The 16,371-nt window shown below is 37.6% G+C and overlaps 1 protein-coding gene across 4 annotated transcripts in view; it reads left to right on the top strand.

Moving 5' to 3' along the window:
- The window catches only part of OTOGL (otogelin like), a 346,243-nt gene that overhangs the window by 81,978 nt on the left and 247,894 nt on the right, over positions 1 to 16,371 (top strand). The window contains exon 1 of one of the 4 annotated variants that reach the window (XM_074402508.1): positions 7,120 to 9,803. The exons of the other annotated variants lie outside the window; for them this stretch is intronic. The gene's annotated coding sequence lies outside the window, so the exon portion shown is untranslated. Of the gene's footprint in view, positions 1 to 7,119; positions 9,804 to 16,371 lie in introns of those variants that run through there. 4 annotated transcript variants of the gene reach the window in all.

The raw sequence follows: 16,371 nt of genomic DNA, 5'->3' as shown, positions 1-16,371 counted from the left end.
CTTTCCTTAAACATCTCTCCTGTTATAGTTATTTAAAAAGTGCATTTTACTTAACTCTTTAATTCAATTAATTTAATTTTTAAGTTTAAAATACAAATGAAGTAAGTAAATTTAATTATTTTTAATTGCCTAGATTAGGTTCTAGTTACTTCCTCTTGTATCTTTAAGGAAAACAATCTGAGTGTTTATCACTAGGATTTTGCTTCTGTATTTAAAATTTCCTTGATAAAAAGAAGCTCATTACCTTATTATTTTGTAATATTAATTGCCTATGCTAGCATTTATTTAGGCAGTGTTTGTTTAGTCAATGGTTATTGAATACAGGATTGAAAGAAAGTGTCTTCTAAATCAATGAACAATTATTTTATCTCTCCTGAACTTCTTAATTTTTTGAGATACATATTAGAGATGCTTATATATGAAATTTACTTGAAAATTAATGGCACTGCCCAGAAACTCTGATTACCTGTACTTGGTCTCTCTATACTCCTCTCCCCTCCCCTCTCCCTTCTTCTCCCCTCCCATCCCCTCCCATCCCCTTCCCCTCCTTTTCTCCTCCCCCTCCCCCTCCTCCCCTCCCCTCCCCCTCCTCCTCCCCCTCCTCCTCCCTCTACCCTTCCCCTTCTCTTCTCTTTGTTTTTCTGAGACAGAGTCTTGCTCTATCACCCAGGCGGGAGTGCAGTGGTGTGATCTCAGCTCACTGCAACCTGTGCCTCCCAGGATCAAGCAATTCTCCTGCCTCAGCCTGCCACCACACCCAGCTAATTTTTGTGTTTTTAGTAGAGATGGGGTTTTACCATGTTGGCCAGGCTGGTCTTAAACTCCTGCCCTCAGGTGATGATTTGCCTGCCTCGGCCTCCCATAGTGCTGGGATTACAGGTATGAGCCATCATGCCTGATCTATTGAAGACTTTCATTTCTGAATGACAGTCATACTCTTTAGCAATAATAAGAAGTCTTGGTGATTTTAATATCTTCTATTTCAATATCTGCAATGGTTAATTTTATTTGTCAACTTGACTGGGCCATGGGATGTCCATATAACTGGTCAAGTATTCTTGGTGTTTTTGTGAGGATGTTCTTAGATGAGATTGATATTTAAACTGGTAGACTTAGGTAAAGCATATTGCTTTCCGCAAGGAGGGTGGATCTCATCCAATCAGTTGAAGGTCTGAATAGAACAGCAAGGTCAACTCTCACCTGAGTGAGAGAGAATTCTCCTGCCTGCTGTCCTTTGAACTGGGACATTGGCTCTTTATGGTTCTATAGCAGACTGCTGGTCTTTGGACCCAAACTGGGATATTGGCTCTGTAGATTTTGGGCTTGCCAACCTTCATAATTATGTGAACCAATTCCTTATAATAAACCTCTTCATGTCTGTCTATTAATGTCTGTCTTTTTCATATTGGCTTTGTTTCTCTGGAAAACCCTGACGAATACCATATCCTTCTGATTCTCATAGTTCCTGGACTTGCTTTTTTTTGTAGAAATGTCTCTACTCACTGTCTTCAACTTCTCTCCCTTATTCTCTCTTGGTCCCACTAGAATCAGGCTTTCACTCTTACCATTTCATCAAAACTACCCTTCTCAAGTTCTCTAGTGATCTACCCACAGCTAAATTCAATTCTTTAATTCTCAGTCCTCATTTTACTGATTGAAACTATATTGAGAGTCCAACCACCTTTGCTACCGCTATTCTGGTCACAGCTGGCATCACCTTTCACGTCAATTAGTAAAATAGCATCTTGCCCGGTCTGCCTGCCATCCCTGGGTCCTCATAGAATTTACTCTCCATGTAGTAATATGATACCTTTTTGACTTCATGAAGTATACCTCATGATATATTTTCACCTCTTGCACTACTCTGTTCCTAGTTCTCTCTGTTCTTACCACCCTAGCTTCTTTGCTGGTTTTCAAACCTTCCAGGAATGCCTCAGGATTTTGGACTCGCTCTTCCTTCTACCTGGAACATAGTTTCTCTAGGTAGCTACAAACAATATTATAGGTCTTTTTCAAATGTCTCCTACCAGGGAGGGCTTTTCTGATCACCTTGTCTAAATTGCTATCTTCATCCTATTCCTACCCTTCCAGCTATCTCTTCATTCTCAATTTTTCTCTGATTTTTTAAAAAAATGGTATTTGTCAGCATCTGATATATTATGTACTTTATTTATTTATATTTATTTCTTGGAGTTCAGTCACTCTTCCCATTCCACTAGAATGTAAACTCCACAAGGGTAGAAGTTTTGGTCTATTTTGTTTGCTATGGTGCTCCCCATAACTAGAATATTACTTGCACATGATAGTGTTAAATAAATATTTGTTAGCTAGATTAATGCTGTCAGTCACAGAAAAAAAAGTGCATATTTTCTTATCAGTTTCAGAAATGATATTTTACTAATGTAGAAAGGCTATTTTCCTCTCCAATGACAATATTGACTTGTTTAAAATATAATCAACAGGAAATATTTAATCTCTCAAATTTTATTCTATTAAGTCAATTGTAGCTATCCAAAAGCTCTATGTGATATTTGTACTAAAATGCCAGTGGTTACTATAATTTCATGTTATATAATAGTATCTAGGTAGCAAAGAAAAAAAAAACATGTACTGAACTGCTATTTTAGTGAATATTCAGTTATCCAGTTGTCTAAACTTCTGGCACAATCCATTGTGAACACTTATTTTCTGTTTACAATAAAAGACATTGGTATGGTGTTTCAAAAGGATCACTTTAACCTGCATAGACAGTACTTTCATGAACTTGCTGAGAAATGGAATTGACTAAAACCTCTTGCCAAATTAGATATTTGACCCAAGACAAATCAGAACACTAATTTGGATGTTTTATCATTTTTCTGCTCAGTGCCCAGACCTTAACATGCTTTCAAAACAATAATTAATGCTGACCAAATTCTAAGAATTTATTTTTAATCCTGATTTTACAGATGAGGAAGCAAATGGGAAGAAGTTAAATGGCTTATTTAAAGCCCCATCACAAATTAACAGCAAGCTGGAACTCTATGTAAGGCACTCTTGCCTCATGTTTCTAAGTTTATTAGTGTCATGTTCTCATGCCAGGATAATTACTGGGAACCAGTCTTGGGGAACATAACTGATCTTTTAGGGTGCTGCTATGATGACTAGAGACTTCCCCATTAGAATTCACAGCCTCAAATGAGACCTGGTTCATGTTGGTAAAAATGGAGCTCTAACCTGTGTTTCTGTTCTTCAGGAAGAAGCATCACTTTGGTGACTCCCAACCTTTCAGATAGAGGAGCTAAAATAATAGATTTAACAGAAAAATTAAGATTTCCATATATTCTGATGTTAGTACAAAGTAGTATTACGGTCTATAAATAAATCTGGGGTTAGAGTTTCCTTCTCAGAGACGATATAATTAAGTTAGATGTCATTTTATTGGGCAGTCACACATGCAATTACACAGATGTGGAGTAGCTTGTGAATCAGAGTGAATGAGTTTCTAACAGGGTATAGGTGATTCTTACTGAATCTTGCCTTAGGGGAAAGGCTCCTTTCGGTTAGAAAGAAAAGCTTAGAAGTATAATTATATTTGGTAAAAAGTGCCAATGGGTTGATAAGATTATTTTCTTATTCTTTCATATTCTTAGTTTCCTCATCTATAAAATAGTGATCATAATATCTCTAATGAAGCTGTCGTAAGAATTAAATGGAATAATCTAAGCTGATTTTAGTACAGTTCTTGGCACATGGTAAGTGCAACATAATATCAGTGTTATCGCTCTTCTTCCTCTGTCTTATTATTATCATTAGTAAATGACGATGAGAACATGTGTTCTCCAGATGAATAGGAATGGAAAGAGTGAGGGATATTTTTTAGCCCTTGTATTTGAAAGACTGGTTACGAGAGCTTTTACTGCTAGTTGCAAGATGAGAACATCAATTACTTTAGTAGTCAAATGATTCCAACACTGAAAACCAGTAGCTGTATTAGCATTTTGAAGCAAAAAAAGCCAATGTCAAGAAAATATAAAGTCTATTTTTTTATTAAAAAATGGCAAGACTATAATAACAAAGTATAGCTGCATAGCGAATCAATGTGTTTTCAGAGAATATAAGTGAAAGTCAGAAGTGTAAAATTAATATTGATTACTCATACATCTTTAACAACTAAAATGTTTTTTGATTGAATGATTAAATGAATTGGTGGATGGATGGTTGGTTCCTATCCTAAGCAAAAGTCTCTGAATATGTCCAGTGTGGTAAATATTTAGACTCTTACCCACTGTCATTTCCAACTACCTTTTAGTGTGTCCTTTTGTACTGCAGAGACTGGGAAGCTAAACTTCAGTCTCCTACACTCCTTTATAGCAAGGGTCCTGGATATGGCCAGTCAGATGAATTCACATAGGATTTGAATTATGCATTGAAGAGAGAAAGAATAAGAAATATTCATTTTGCTGGTTCAGATTGCTGATGGGGAGGATGGCATCCTAGGCTGACCTTGGAAATGGCAGCTCTTTGATCATGCCAGGTGAAGCAGCTGCCTTGGAAGTGCATTTTTGCGGTACGATCTTGGCACAGAGTTTACTAAGTTAGTTCTCCTGATTACTCTCCTAATTACTAAATTAGCTCTCCTTTTTAATGCCTGGAAACTGTAGCAATCCCTTTTTATTTAAATAAGTCAATATAACTTTTGTCCTTTATAACTGAGCCTTAACTCACACATTGGTTCCTCCAAGTAAGAATTTTCAGTGTTGAAATTCCATGGCACAACTTCGTCTTTTGCATCTTTTTTTGTATCTCATATTGGCCAAATGCCACTTCCCTCGTTAAATATTGCCTGATTTCTCCAGCTAATATGCACTCTCTTTTCTCTGATCCACTAGAGTTTTGTTGTTGTTTGTTTGTTTTATGGTTTTTGTCATATTCTGCTTTGACTTCAAGTTACTCATACTTTATTCAAATGCAAGCTCTTTGAGGAAGTATAAAATTAAAATATACTTAAAGCCTTTTTGAAGTCCCACTGTGCTTATCAGAGTGCCATAAAGATAGTATATGCTTAATGAATATTAGAGGAATTTAAATCCAACAAAATCACTTTAGGAAGGCTGCCTTTAAAAACATGCCTAGGAGTAGTATGCCTATAGTTTAAACTATAATATACATGTAACTGCTCAATCTCTTCCCACTACTTCTAAAATATTTCCATCTGAATGTTCTACTAACATCCTACACTGAACATTCCCTAAACTGATTTCATGACCTATGTCCTCAGACTTTCCTTTCCTTTCCAGCTTCCTATGAGTGGATGCCAGACATCGTCATTCTCTTACCATGTTATTTAAGCTCTGGGCAAGAATCCCAACTACTGTATTCTTCTCTTATTACATTCAACAAATAATCAAGTCCCATTCACTCAGGTTCCACCTGCCTTGCCTCTCTTCTTTACCTTGTTCTCTCTAGCGATGTCATTTTGAGTGTACCTCATTTGTCATGTGGATTCTAGCACTGATCTCCTTCATACGATAGATGTCTTCTGGGAGCATGTTTATTACATTGTTTGAGTAGTTTTTCATTTTACCAACAATTGTCTTTATTTCAACTTTAGGGTCAATACAACTGGATATGATGTTCAGAGGTAAATTACTGGTTTCTTTGGGTCCTGAGTGACTGTACCTGGAGTTTAGTTTTGAAACAGATTTCTTTAGATGTTTGCTTTGTTAACTATTTGTGTTCAGCTTTATCAGAAGATGTAAGATTTCAGACAGTATTACCATCATTAAGTAAACAAAGGAATACATCAAATGTTATTAATTTCTTTATTACTTCATTAAGAAGAAGAGCACAATGTTAAAAAGTGAGGGTTCAATGTTAAAAAAAAACTATAAACAGGTAAAATTAGTTTTAGTATTAATATACTGGGTTAGGATCCCCATGGGTCTGCCATTAACTACCTGATGATCTTGGGGAAGTTACTTCATCTCTCTATGCTTTAGTCTCCTCATATATAAAATGTGGCTAAGAAGTATACCTACCTCTTACTATTATGGTAAGAATTGAATGTCAGCATATGTAAAGTCCTTAGAATGGCATCTAGCTCATAGAAAATATGTAGTGTCAGTTAGTATCATTACTATTTATGTAATATCAACTTGATCATTTTAAGTATTAAATGATGTGAAATTCTGACTAAGAGAGAAGAACTGGTATCTTTGTAAATATAATAGACATCACTAATTTTAGTAAGTGATTTTTCCCACATCTATGAAATAAGTAGACATAGAATAACTTCTTTATGTTCAGCTAATTTATTAAATTTACCTTCAGAAAAATAGTGTACGAAGATTAAATTAAATCTTGATATTGTTAAAAATAGTTTGCTTCACAAGTCTTATAAAGAACTAATGATATTTCTGTAGCTTTTGCAGGTGTTTATTGAGGCATGGTGATCTTTTTATTCTGTATCTTTATTTTTAAAAGAAAGAGCTGGTAATTATACTCTGTCACATTTCCCAAATTCTTAAGTTACATAAAGTGGGGAGGTGATTTCAAGGGAAAAAGGCAAGATATTTTTTATTAGCTCTAGAGATAAAAGTAAGCCATGGCATTATCTTTCTGTTTTTCTTCTCTTTTAGCCTTATTTGTGTAACTTTAATATCGGCAGCGTCTTGTCTTTATTTTTCTCTTCTAATTGAAAGGCGACTATTAATAAGACTCATTTTTCAATCATCAAGATATATCACCAGAAGGTGACAATTTTCAGTTAGGAAATATAAGAAAGCAGGCACTTTTATTTCTTGGCTATCATGAGCAACAAACACACTCTATGGATGCTGCCTCCAGAGAACTTGAGTATTCTGAGCACTTACTGTTCAGCACCATGCCGCTCAGTGCTGGAAGGGCTCAATACACACGCAATGAGTAAATAAAGAGGTGTTCTCTAACAACAGGCAGATTTGTTTTGTTAGCCCTTGCTATATCTTGATTAAAATCTCCCTAAAGGGCGTCAGCCTCCTTTTGCTTTCCTTCCCAGTCTTGTTCCTGGGATCTCTGAGACTCCAACAAAGAGCCAGGCACCATTCAAGATTTTTTTGTGTCAGTTCAACAAAAAGTCATGAGTCAAGAATTTCAGGTTCCTTATATTTTACAGGGAGTCTGCAAAGTTCATGATTGATAAGTATGATTTTCTATATATGTATGTAGTAGAAAAAGTATTTTTATATTTTAAAATCAGCAGCAGAATTCATTTTTGGGAGAGGAGAGACTGTTTAAGAGAGGACCCTAATGGCCACCCTGAGAATGAAATGGGAGAGAAACTGATCCCTACACTCCCTTCTCAGCCTTCCTTCCCCTTCCTTCTGGGCTTGGCCCAGATAAGATAGACCCAGATCAGGAGGGAGCTGTATTGCATGCTTAGTGTACTGAATGGGAGAACTTTTGAATTTCTGAAAGAAGACAGAGAGAGGAAGAGAGAGACTCTTGAGAAGGAGAAGGTTAGGGAAAAACTTAGATCAGCACTGTCCAATAAAAACATACTGTGAGTCATATTTAATTTTAAGTTTTCTAGTTAAAACAAACTATAACAGGTAAAATTACTTTTAGTAATATATTTTACATTGACAGCACATCCTGATTTGGACTAGCTAAATTTCAAGCACTCAGTGGTCACGTGTCTAGTGGTTATAGTACTGGACGACATAGGTATATAGAAAGGAGCCCAGCATCATGGCCAGAACTTGGAGTCCTTTGAAGGAAACATAGTGAAAGTTCTGAGTGGTGGGAATGGAGGCAAATTCTTCAATTAAAAGTTTTCATTCATTTTCTGTGTTGTGTCAAGATATAACCTCCTTCCCGTTTTCTCTGTATCTTCACTAAAATTCTGTTATTTAATGCAAGATATCTTTGGTGGAACTACTTTGCATCTGTATTGACAACAACTACTACTATTCCTCCACCACTCTCCCTATCCCAGGAGATAACGTCTGTCCCTCACTTCCTGCAGCCTAGGAAAGCCAACTCTTACTCATTTGATGGCCCCTTAACACCTCCTGTGTCTGTTTCCTTCTCTCTATACCCACTGCTTTGGTTGCATTAGACAATCGCAGGAAAAGAGATTGTGTTCTGTAGGTGGGCAATATGAAGCAGAGAAAATGAAACAGCCACCAGAATCTAGAGATGAGTGAGGAGGGGAATCCAGCAGAAAGGATGAGTCAGGGAAGACATAGAGACACAGCAAGGGTGGCAGAAGAGGGGCTTTCCCACGCTACATTGGACGAGAACTGGACTCCTTTTTATGTAAACATAAAATTAAATCTGGAGAACTTGGGACCACTTAGGCAACTAGCAATTTTTATGGAAAGGCATATGTGCAAGAGATGGGAAAGACAGGCTGGGCTGAAGTAACAGCAATATTCAGGGAAAATAGTTGAGTGACAAAGGCTGACCTAACCTAATTAGGTTCAAACCTATCGTGAATTGACATGAGGCTTTTTATAGTCTTTATTGTCATGTTTAATGGAAATATTCATACATTTTGTAGGAGAAATATTAATGTATATAATAATGGGGTGCTACCCCATACCCTGCTATGGGATGTTACATAATAAAAAGTATATGCACCGTGTTGACTTTCTGAAGTCCCTAAAGTTTAGAATTCCAAATTTACAGCTGACTTCTTGAGTTTCCAATAATGGACTATGGATCTGAATTTGGTAAGGAGATGGGGATGAACAGGAAAAGCTTTTTGAACCCCTCAAATCACAGCTTAAAGGTCACTGCTTGATCTGTGTGTGTTCAAAGTGATCTCTGCTGATAAACCTTCTCTCCCATTAATTGAAAAGTATTCTTCCTCTCTTTCCCTTGACAGCCTTCATTTCTCCCATTTTTCATGTTTTGTTTTTTTCTACGTCCCTGTGGAATTGTGTATAGTTCCCTGCACTAAATTCTTGCACTGCTGAGTGGTCAGGAGAAACTCGAGCCCCAGGCTATGGTACACTCAAGTTAGAGGTTCCCTTCAGAGGGGTTTGTTTTGGAGCAGAAGAAGAGGTTTGACACATGCCCATTGCATTTGACAAAGTGTTGTTTGCTCATGATGGCATAAAGGAGGCCGTCAAGAGCAACTAACAGAACGTGGGCAGTAAATAATGTGCTCAACATTGCATCAGTCACTATTTTGTTTATAGAACAGTGATTTCGATCTTATTGGACCGATAAACTGCTCATGTAGTATGTTATTCAGGTGTACTATTTTTATATCTATCTAGTTCTTCCATGTTAAAAGAGGTACTCTAAGAGGGACTGGTTTACACTCAGAAAATAACTTATTTGGCCAGAGAGATAAATGTATATTTCCTCTGTGTATTCAAAGGCATCCAAAATGCTCTGCCATTTTGCACTTTTCTTAATATAACATCTGATGCAAACCAAAGAAATGAATGTCAATAATTATAGACAGGAGTTTGCTCTCTCTCAAATAGAGTACTGTGTGACCAAAGGTCCTTGTTCCCTACAAATCTCTCTACAATATTTTTTTCTGTTTACCTCATTGAGTGAAACTTTTTTCAAGAATTGTATTTGTCCTCTATGTGATATTCATTTTGAAAATGGTTCTCTTTCTATGCAGCTACAACAGAATAATGTGTTTCTTACTGAACAGAATGTAGAGTGATTTCTTATCTAATAAAAATGAAAAGATAAAGCTGTTCAAAGGAAACTTCCAAACTGACCTGCAAAGGAAACTCCAGAGATTTACCTCAGTAGTCTGGGAGATCAAAGGGGAATGTTAAGGATTCATCCATCTGCATTTATCTTTCATCTAGGTGAGTGATGTGCCAGTCATTGGATTTTTGCTGTTTCCAAGACAGTGAACAAATATACAATTACTGGAAAAGGGAAAACCTGCAGCCTTGGAGTAGAGCAAAGAAAACTCAAAAGTAGGTCTTAAGTTCACAGATACTCATTGTGATTATCTCAGCAAGGGGCCTTATAGTTATTGTTCACCTTTGGTGACTCATGGTTCATGACTGAAGAGCAAGAGCCCTTTCCCCAGTAAGATGCATGTACCCGTAACTGTTAAATATAATTTATGGAAGTGTGCAGATTCTCTGAAGCTCATGTCTGTACTCTACTGTAAATCTAGAAAAAGAAAGGCATAGAAAACAAGTGGAAATAGATGCTGTTTATTTTTACTTTTAAAAGCAATTTCTGAAAAATTATGCTTGTATTTATATTTTAAAGAAATTACAATGAAAAAAGATAAAATCATATTTAATCATTTGATCTTTGAACTGTTCATGGCAGAAATGATATAATAGGAATCACAATAAAATTAATTTGAAAATGGTTGTGAGAAAAGGGTAGGTGAAAATAAACCTTTTAAGATTTCTCTAAAGTCTAAAATGTCAGTTTATGGATGGTTTTCCCGAATCAAAAATTTTCCTAGGTGGAAATTTGGCCAAATGCCTAGAGCCAGGAATTTAGGATGGTTTCTAATTGAATAAACCAGCCTACATAGTTAATCCAACATGAACAAAAAGCAACTCTAAATTCAAAGGAATAATAAGATCTAGGATGGGAGACAGAGACTAAGAGGCAATCTAAGATTTGATAGAAATTTAAAAAGGCAAGATGAGCCTAAAGTATCCCATGGTTAGCAGCAGAGTCACAACTTGTCAAAGAGGTATGCCCTAACCACACAATCTAAAGTAATTTCAAATTACTTTTCAACCCATTACCTGCTTATTTCTTTCTTAGCACTTAAAATATTCTGAAATTATTTTGCTTAGTCACATATTTACAAGCTCACTGTCTACTTCCTCTATTAAAATGTAAGCTCTCTAAAAAAAATCAAAAATGAAATAAAATTATCAGTTCATCTGGAGACATTAAAAGCAGAATTCTGTACAAAAAAAAAGCGATCTGTGGGAATAGGGACATTTTATTCATACTTGAATTAGTGTTGCTACTTTGGAGCATAGAATTATACCTTTAGCTATTAGGTGTCTCCTTTAGATAGACCCCTTGTGGGCTGTAAATGCTCTAGAACAGAGGGAATGATGATGGTGAGAGGCAAGAGAAGACTCAACTAGTTACTGAAGAGTCTCTAGTCACTAGTAGACTAGTCAACTAATGTTACTGTGAATGTGAATGGCTCTCTAACTTAGAAGACATTTAAAAATTACCATGAATTATAAGAAGCATCGACTTCTGTGCCTTATAGACTCTAACAATAGTGTCTAATCATTCACTTGTGTGTGCTTTGCAGTTCACTTTACAGACATTGTCAGTTGAGTCTCTTTACAGCTATGTATGGTATTTAGTTTTACCATTATTATTTTTTGGACAAGGAAATTAAGGTCAGAGAAGTCAAATAATTGCCCCCAAAATTTAAGTTGTGATGATCTGGGACTTCTTTTTACTCAGTTGAGAATAGTACATTTTATGTTAGAGTCATCTGGCACTATCAGTGAGAATTTGTGAAATTAGACTGGTTTCTCCTAGGGCAAGATGGAACAGGGTAACCTGAGCATGTTAGGCTCCATGTCTGAGAGGAGCACTGAAAGGTGGGGTGTGATAAAGTAGTAGCTCTTGGTGGTTGGGGGGTTAATAGTGAAGAACAGAAAAAAACAGATCTCTTACTTTTCAGTTCTTTTGGAATCCAATCCAAATTAGCACTGTTGGATGAGTTGAAAGAGGTCTTTCAGGTACACCTATCAAACATAGATTAGGTCTTTTCACATACTCCCATATTTCTTGGAGGCTTTGTTCATTTCTTTTCACTCTTTGTTTCTCTAATCTTGCCTTGTTGCTTTATTTCATTGAGTTATCTTCAGTCTCTGATATCCTTTCTTCTGCTTGGTTGATGAGGCTATTGAAACTTGTGTATGGTTCGTGAAGTTCTTGTGTTGTGTTTTTCAGCTCCATCAAGTCATTTATATTCTTCTCTAAGCTGTTTATTCTAGTTAGCATCTCATCTAACCTTTTTCAACATTCTTAGTTTCTTGGCGTTGGGTTAGAATATGTTCTTTTAGCTCAGAGAAGTTTGTTATTATCCACCTTCTGAAGCCTGTTTCTGTCAGTTCATCAGACTCATTCTCCATCCAGCCTGGTTCCCTTGCTGGTGAGGAGTTATGATCCCTTGGAGGAGGACAGGCATTCTGGTTTTTGGTATTTTCATCCTTTTTGTGCTTTCTTCCCATCTATGTGGATTTATCTACCTGTGATCTTTGCAGTTGGTGACTTTCAGATGGGGTCTCTGAGTGGACATCCTTTTTGTTGATATTTAAGTTCTTTCTATTTTTTAGTTTTCCTTCTAACTGTCAGGCCCCTCTGCTGTAGGACTTCTGGAGGTCCACTCCAGACCCTACTTGCCTGGGGATCACCTGCAGTGGCTGCAGAACAGTAAGGGTTGCTGCCAGTTTCTTCTGCTGCTATCTTTATCCCAAAAGGGTACCCACCAGATGTCAGCCTGAGCTCTCCTTTATGAGGTGTCTCTTTGGATATACAGGGGTGGGGGAGCTGCTTGAGGAGAAAGTATGTCCCTCATAGGAGCTCAAGTGCTGAGCTGGGAGCTCCGTAGTTCCATTCAGATCTGCTGGGCAGGTATATTTAAGTCTGCTGCAGTGGAACTCATAACTGCCTTTTTCCCCAAGTGCTCTGTCTTGGGAAGGTGGGGCTTTATTTATGAGTTCCTGACATGCTGCTGCCTTTTTTCAGAGATGCCCTGTCCAGAAAGGAGGTAGTCTAGGCCAAGTTTGTCAGCAGAGGCATTGCTGAGCTGCCGTGGGCTCTACCCAGCTATGTGAACTTCCTTGCAGTTTTGTTTACAGAGGTATAGTTAGAACTGCCTCAGTGTGGCAGACTGCCTCAGTAGTGGTGGACTGCCTCAGTAATGGCGGATTGCCTCAGTAGTGGTGGACTGGCTTGGTAATGGCTGATGCCCTTCCCCCCACTAAGCTCAACCATCCCAGGTCCAACTGTGCTTGCTGTGAAACTCTCAATCCAGAGCATTTCAGATTGCTGGTCTTTGTAGGGGTGGGACCTGCTGAGCCAGATCACCTGGCTCCCTGTTTCAGCCCACTTTTTTTCAGTTTAATGGACTGCTCTGTCTCCCACATGTTCTAGGTGCCAGTTGAAATGGCCACCCAGATTTGTGTGAGTTATTGTGAAGAGACCTGCAGTGCTAGCTGAAACAGACATACTGGAAACTTGTGGCACTTTTCAGCCTGGGAATCTCCTGGTCTGTGGGCAGTAAAAACTTGTTTTGAAATGCAGTGATCACTCACCCTCTGCATTGCTCTCACTGGGAATTGCACTCCAGAGCTGTTCCTATTCAACAAATTGGATCTAATTAAACTCCAGAGCTTCTGTACAGCAAAAGAAACAATCATTAGAGTGAACTGGCAACCAACAGAATGGGAAAAAATTTTTGCAATCTACCCATTTGACAAAGGGCTAATATCCAGCATCTACAAATAACTAAAACAGATTTACAAGAAAAAAACAAGCCCATTCAAAAGTGGGCAAAGGACATGAACAGACACTTTACAAAAGAAGACATACATGAGGCCAACAAACATGAAAAAATGCTCATCATCACTGGTCATTAGAGAAATGCAAATCAAAACCACATTGAGATACCATCTCACACCAGTTAGAATGTCGATCATTAAAAAATCTGGAAACAACCGATGCTGGAGAGGATGTGGAGAAATAGGAACACTTTTACACTGTTGGTGGGAGTGTAAACTAGTTCAACCATTGTGGAAGACAGGGTGGTGACTCCTCAAGGACCTAGAAATAGAAATTCCATTTGACCCAGCAATCCCATAACTGGGTATATACCTGATGATTATAAATTATTCTATTATAAAGACAGATGCACACATATATTCATTGCAGCACTGTTTGCAATAGCAAAGACCTGGAACAAACCCAAATGCCCACGGATGATAGACTGGACAAGTAAAATGTAGCACATACACACCATGGAATACTATATAGCCATAAAAAACGATGAGCTTGTGTCCTTTGTAGGGACATGGATGAATCTGGAAACCATTATTCTCAGTAAACTGACACAAGAACAGAAAATCAAACACCACATGTTCTCACTCACAGGCGGGTGTTGAACAATGAGAACACATGGACACAGGGAGTGGAGCATCACACACTGGGGTCTGTTGGGGGTCATTAGGGGAGGGACAATGGGACAGTCCAGGTTGGGGAGTAATAACATGGGGAGACATGCCAGATATAGGTGATGGGGGGATGGAGGCAGCAAACCATATTGCCATGTATGTACCTATGCCACAATCCTGCATGATCTGCACATGTATTCCAGAACCTAAAGTACAATTTTAAAAATATATACATATATGTATATATATGTACACACACACACACACACACACACACACACACACACACACATATATATATATATATATATATATATATATATATATATATATATATATATATATATGGAAAGAGGTTTTAGGCATGAGAAGAGAAAGCAGAGGCCCAATCCATTTTTATGCTTCATTCTTTGCTAAGGAAGATGCTGAGATCTTCCCTCTCAAATTCCAGCTCAAAGTGAAAGATCAGAGGTACTAGAGCTAATAGTGACAAAGACATGGTATGTTGTAAACCTAATGACAAAGTGGATGCAAATAAATAACTTGGAACTGGAGGATACTCATCCCAGAGTGCTGTAGGAACTCCAGAGTAAAACAGTCCATGAATGTAAGACAATTTACTCACCCATGACCTTTGAGTATTCCTAGAATTTGAGGATGGGTAACAAATCCAATTACCTGTTGCAAAAATTTAGCCTTTGTCATCAATTTTTAATTTTATCTATTTTTATTTTTTATTATTATTTTTTTGAGACAGAGCCTCACTCTGTTGCCCAGACTTGAGTGTAGTGCTACAGTCTTGGCTCACTGCAACCTCTACCTTCCAGTTTCAAATGATTCTCCTGCTTCAGCCTCCTGAGTAGCTGGGATTACAGGTGTGCACCACCATGCTTGGCTAATATTTGTATTTTTAGTAGAGATGGGATTTCACCATGTTGGCCAGGCTCTTCTCAAACTGTAATCTCAGGTGGTCCACCTGCCTCTGTCTCCCAAAGTGCCGGGATTACAGGCATGAGAAACCACACTCAACCATGTCATCTGTTTTTTAAATGAAATAAGTACTTTATTTTTTAAACAGCAATTTTAGTTTTACAGCAAAATTGAAAGGAAGTTAGAAAGATTTTTCATGTATTTCCTGTATTAATCCTTTTGGACTACCATAACAAAGTCCCATAGTGTGGCCTTATCAACAATGAAAATTTATTTCTTAACATTCTGGAAGTTGGGAGGTTCAAGAGTGACAGAGCAGCAGATTTGATGTCTGATGAGCGCACATTTTCTGGTTCATAGCTATCTTCTCATTATGTGCTCACATGGCAGAAGGAGCAAGGGAGTACTCTGGGATCTCTTTTATAAGGACATTAATTCCATTCATGAGGGTTCCAGCTTCATGTCCTAATCAACCCCTCAGAGGCTCCACCTCCTGATACCATCACATTGTGAGTTAAGATTTCAACATAAGAATTTGAGGGGGACACATTTACTCTATACCATCTCTATCTTTGCACATGTATACCCTCTCTCATTATCAACATCCCCTACCAGAGTGGCACATTTGTTAAAACTAATGAACCTGCCTTGACACATTATAATCACACAGTCTGTAATTTACATTAGAGTTCATTCTTGGTGTTATATACTTTATGAGTTTGTACTTAAAATATATAATGATATATTTTCACCATTGTAATATCATATAAAGTATTGTCACTGCCCTACAAATCCTCTGTGTTCTACCTATACATCCCTCCAATTCCTGGCAACCATAGATATTTTTTATTGTCTCCATAGTGTTGCCTTTACCAGAATATCACATAGTTGAAATTGTACATATGTAGACATTTCAGATATTTTTTCACTTAGTAATATGTATTTAAATTTCCTCAATATCTTTTAATGTCTTGATAGATCATTTCTTCTTAATGCTGTTAAACTGAAGTAAAATGGAGACCAGGGCTGAAGAATCTGTAAGCGGACAAAGTCAGTTAGGTGTCATATGTGACTTTAACCTTGTTTGATTTGCAAACATAATCAAAACTTAATTTGAGGCTGGGCACAGTGGCTTACACTTGTAATCCCAGCACTTTAGGGGGCCGAGGTGGTGATCACTTGAAGTAAGGAGTTCAAGACCAGCCTGGCCAACATGGCAAAACCCCGTCTCTACTAAAAATACAAAAATTAGCTGAGCATGGTGGCTCATGCCTGTAGTCCCAGCTACTCAGGAGGCTGGGACAGGAGAATCAGTTGA

This window comes from Saimiri boliviensis, chromosome 7, assembly GCF_048565385.1.
Source record: "Saimiri boliviensis isolate mSaiBol1 chromosome 7, mSaiBol1.pri, whole genome shotgun sequence".
Classification (NCBI taxonomy): domain Eukaryota; kingdom Metazoa; phylum Chordata; class Mammalia; order Primates; family Cebidae; genus Saimiri; species Saimiri boliviensis.
This window is presented reverse-complemented; position numbering and strand designations above follow the sequence as displayed.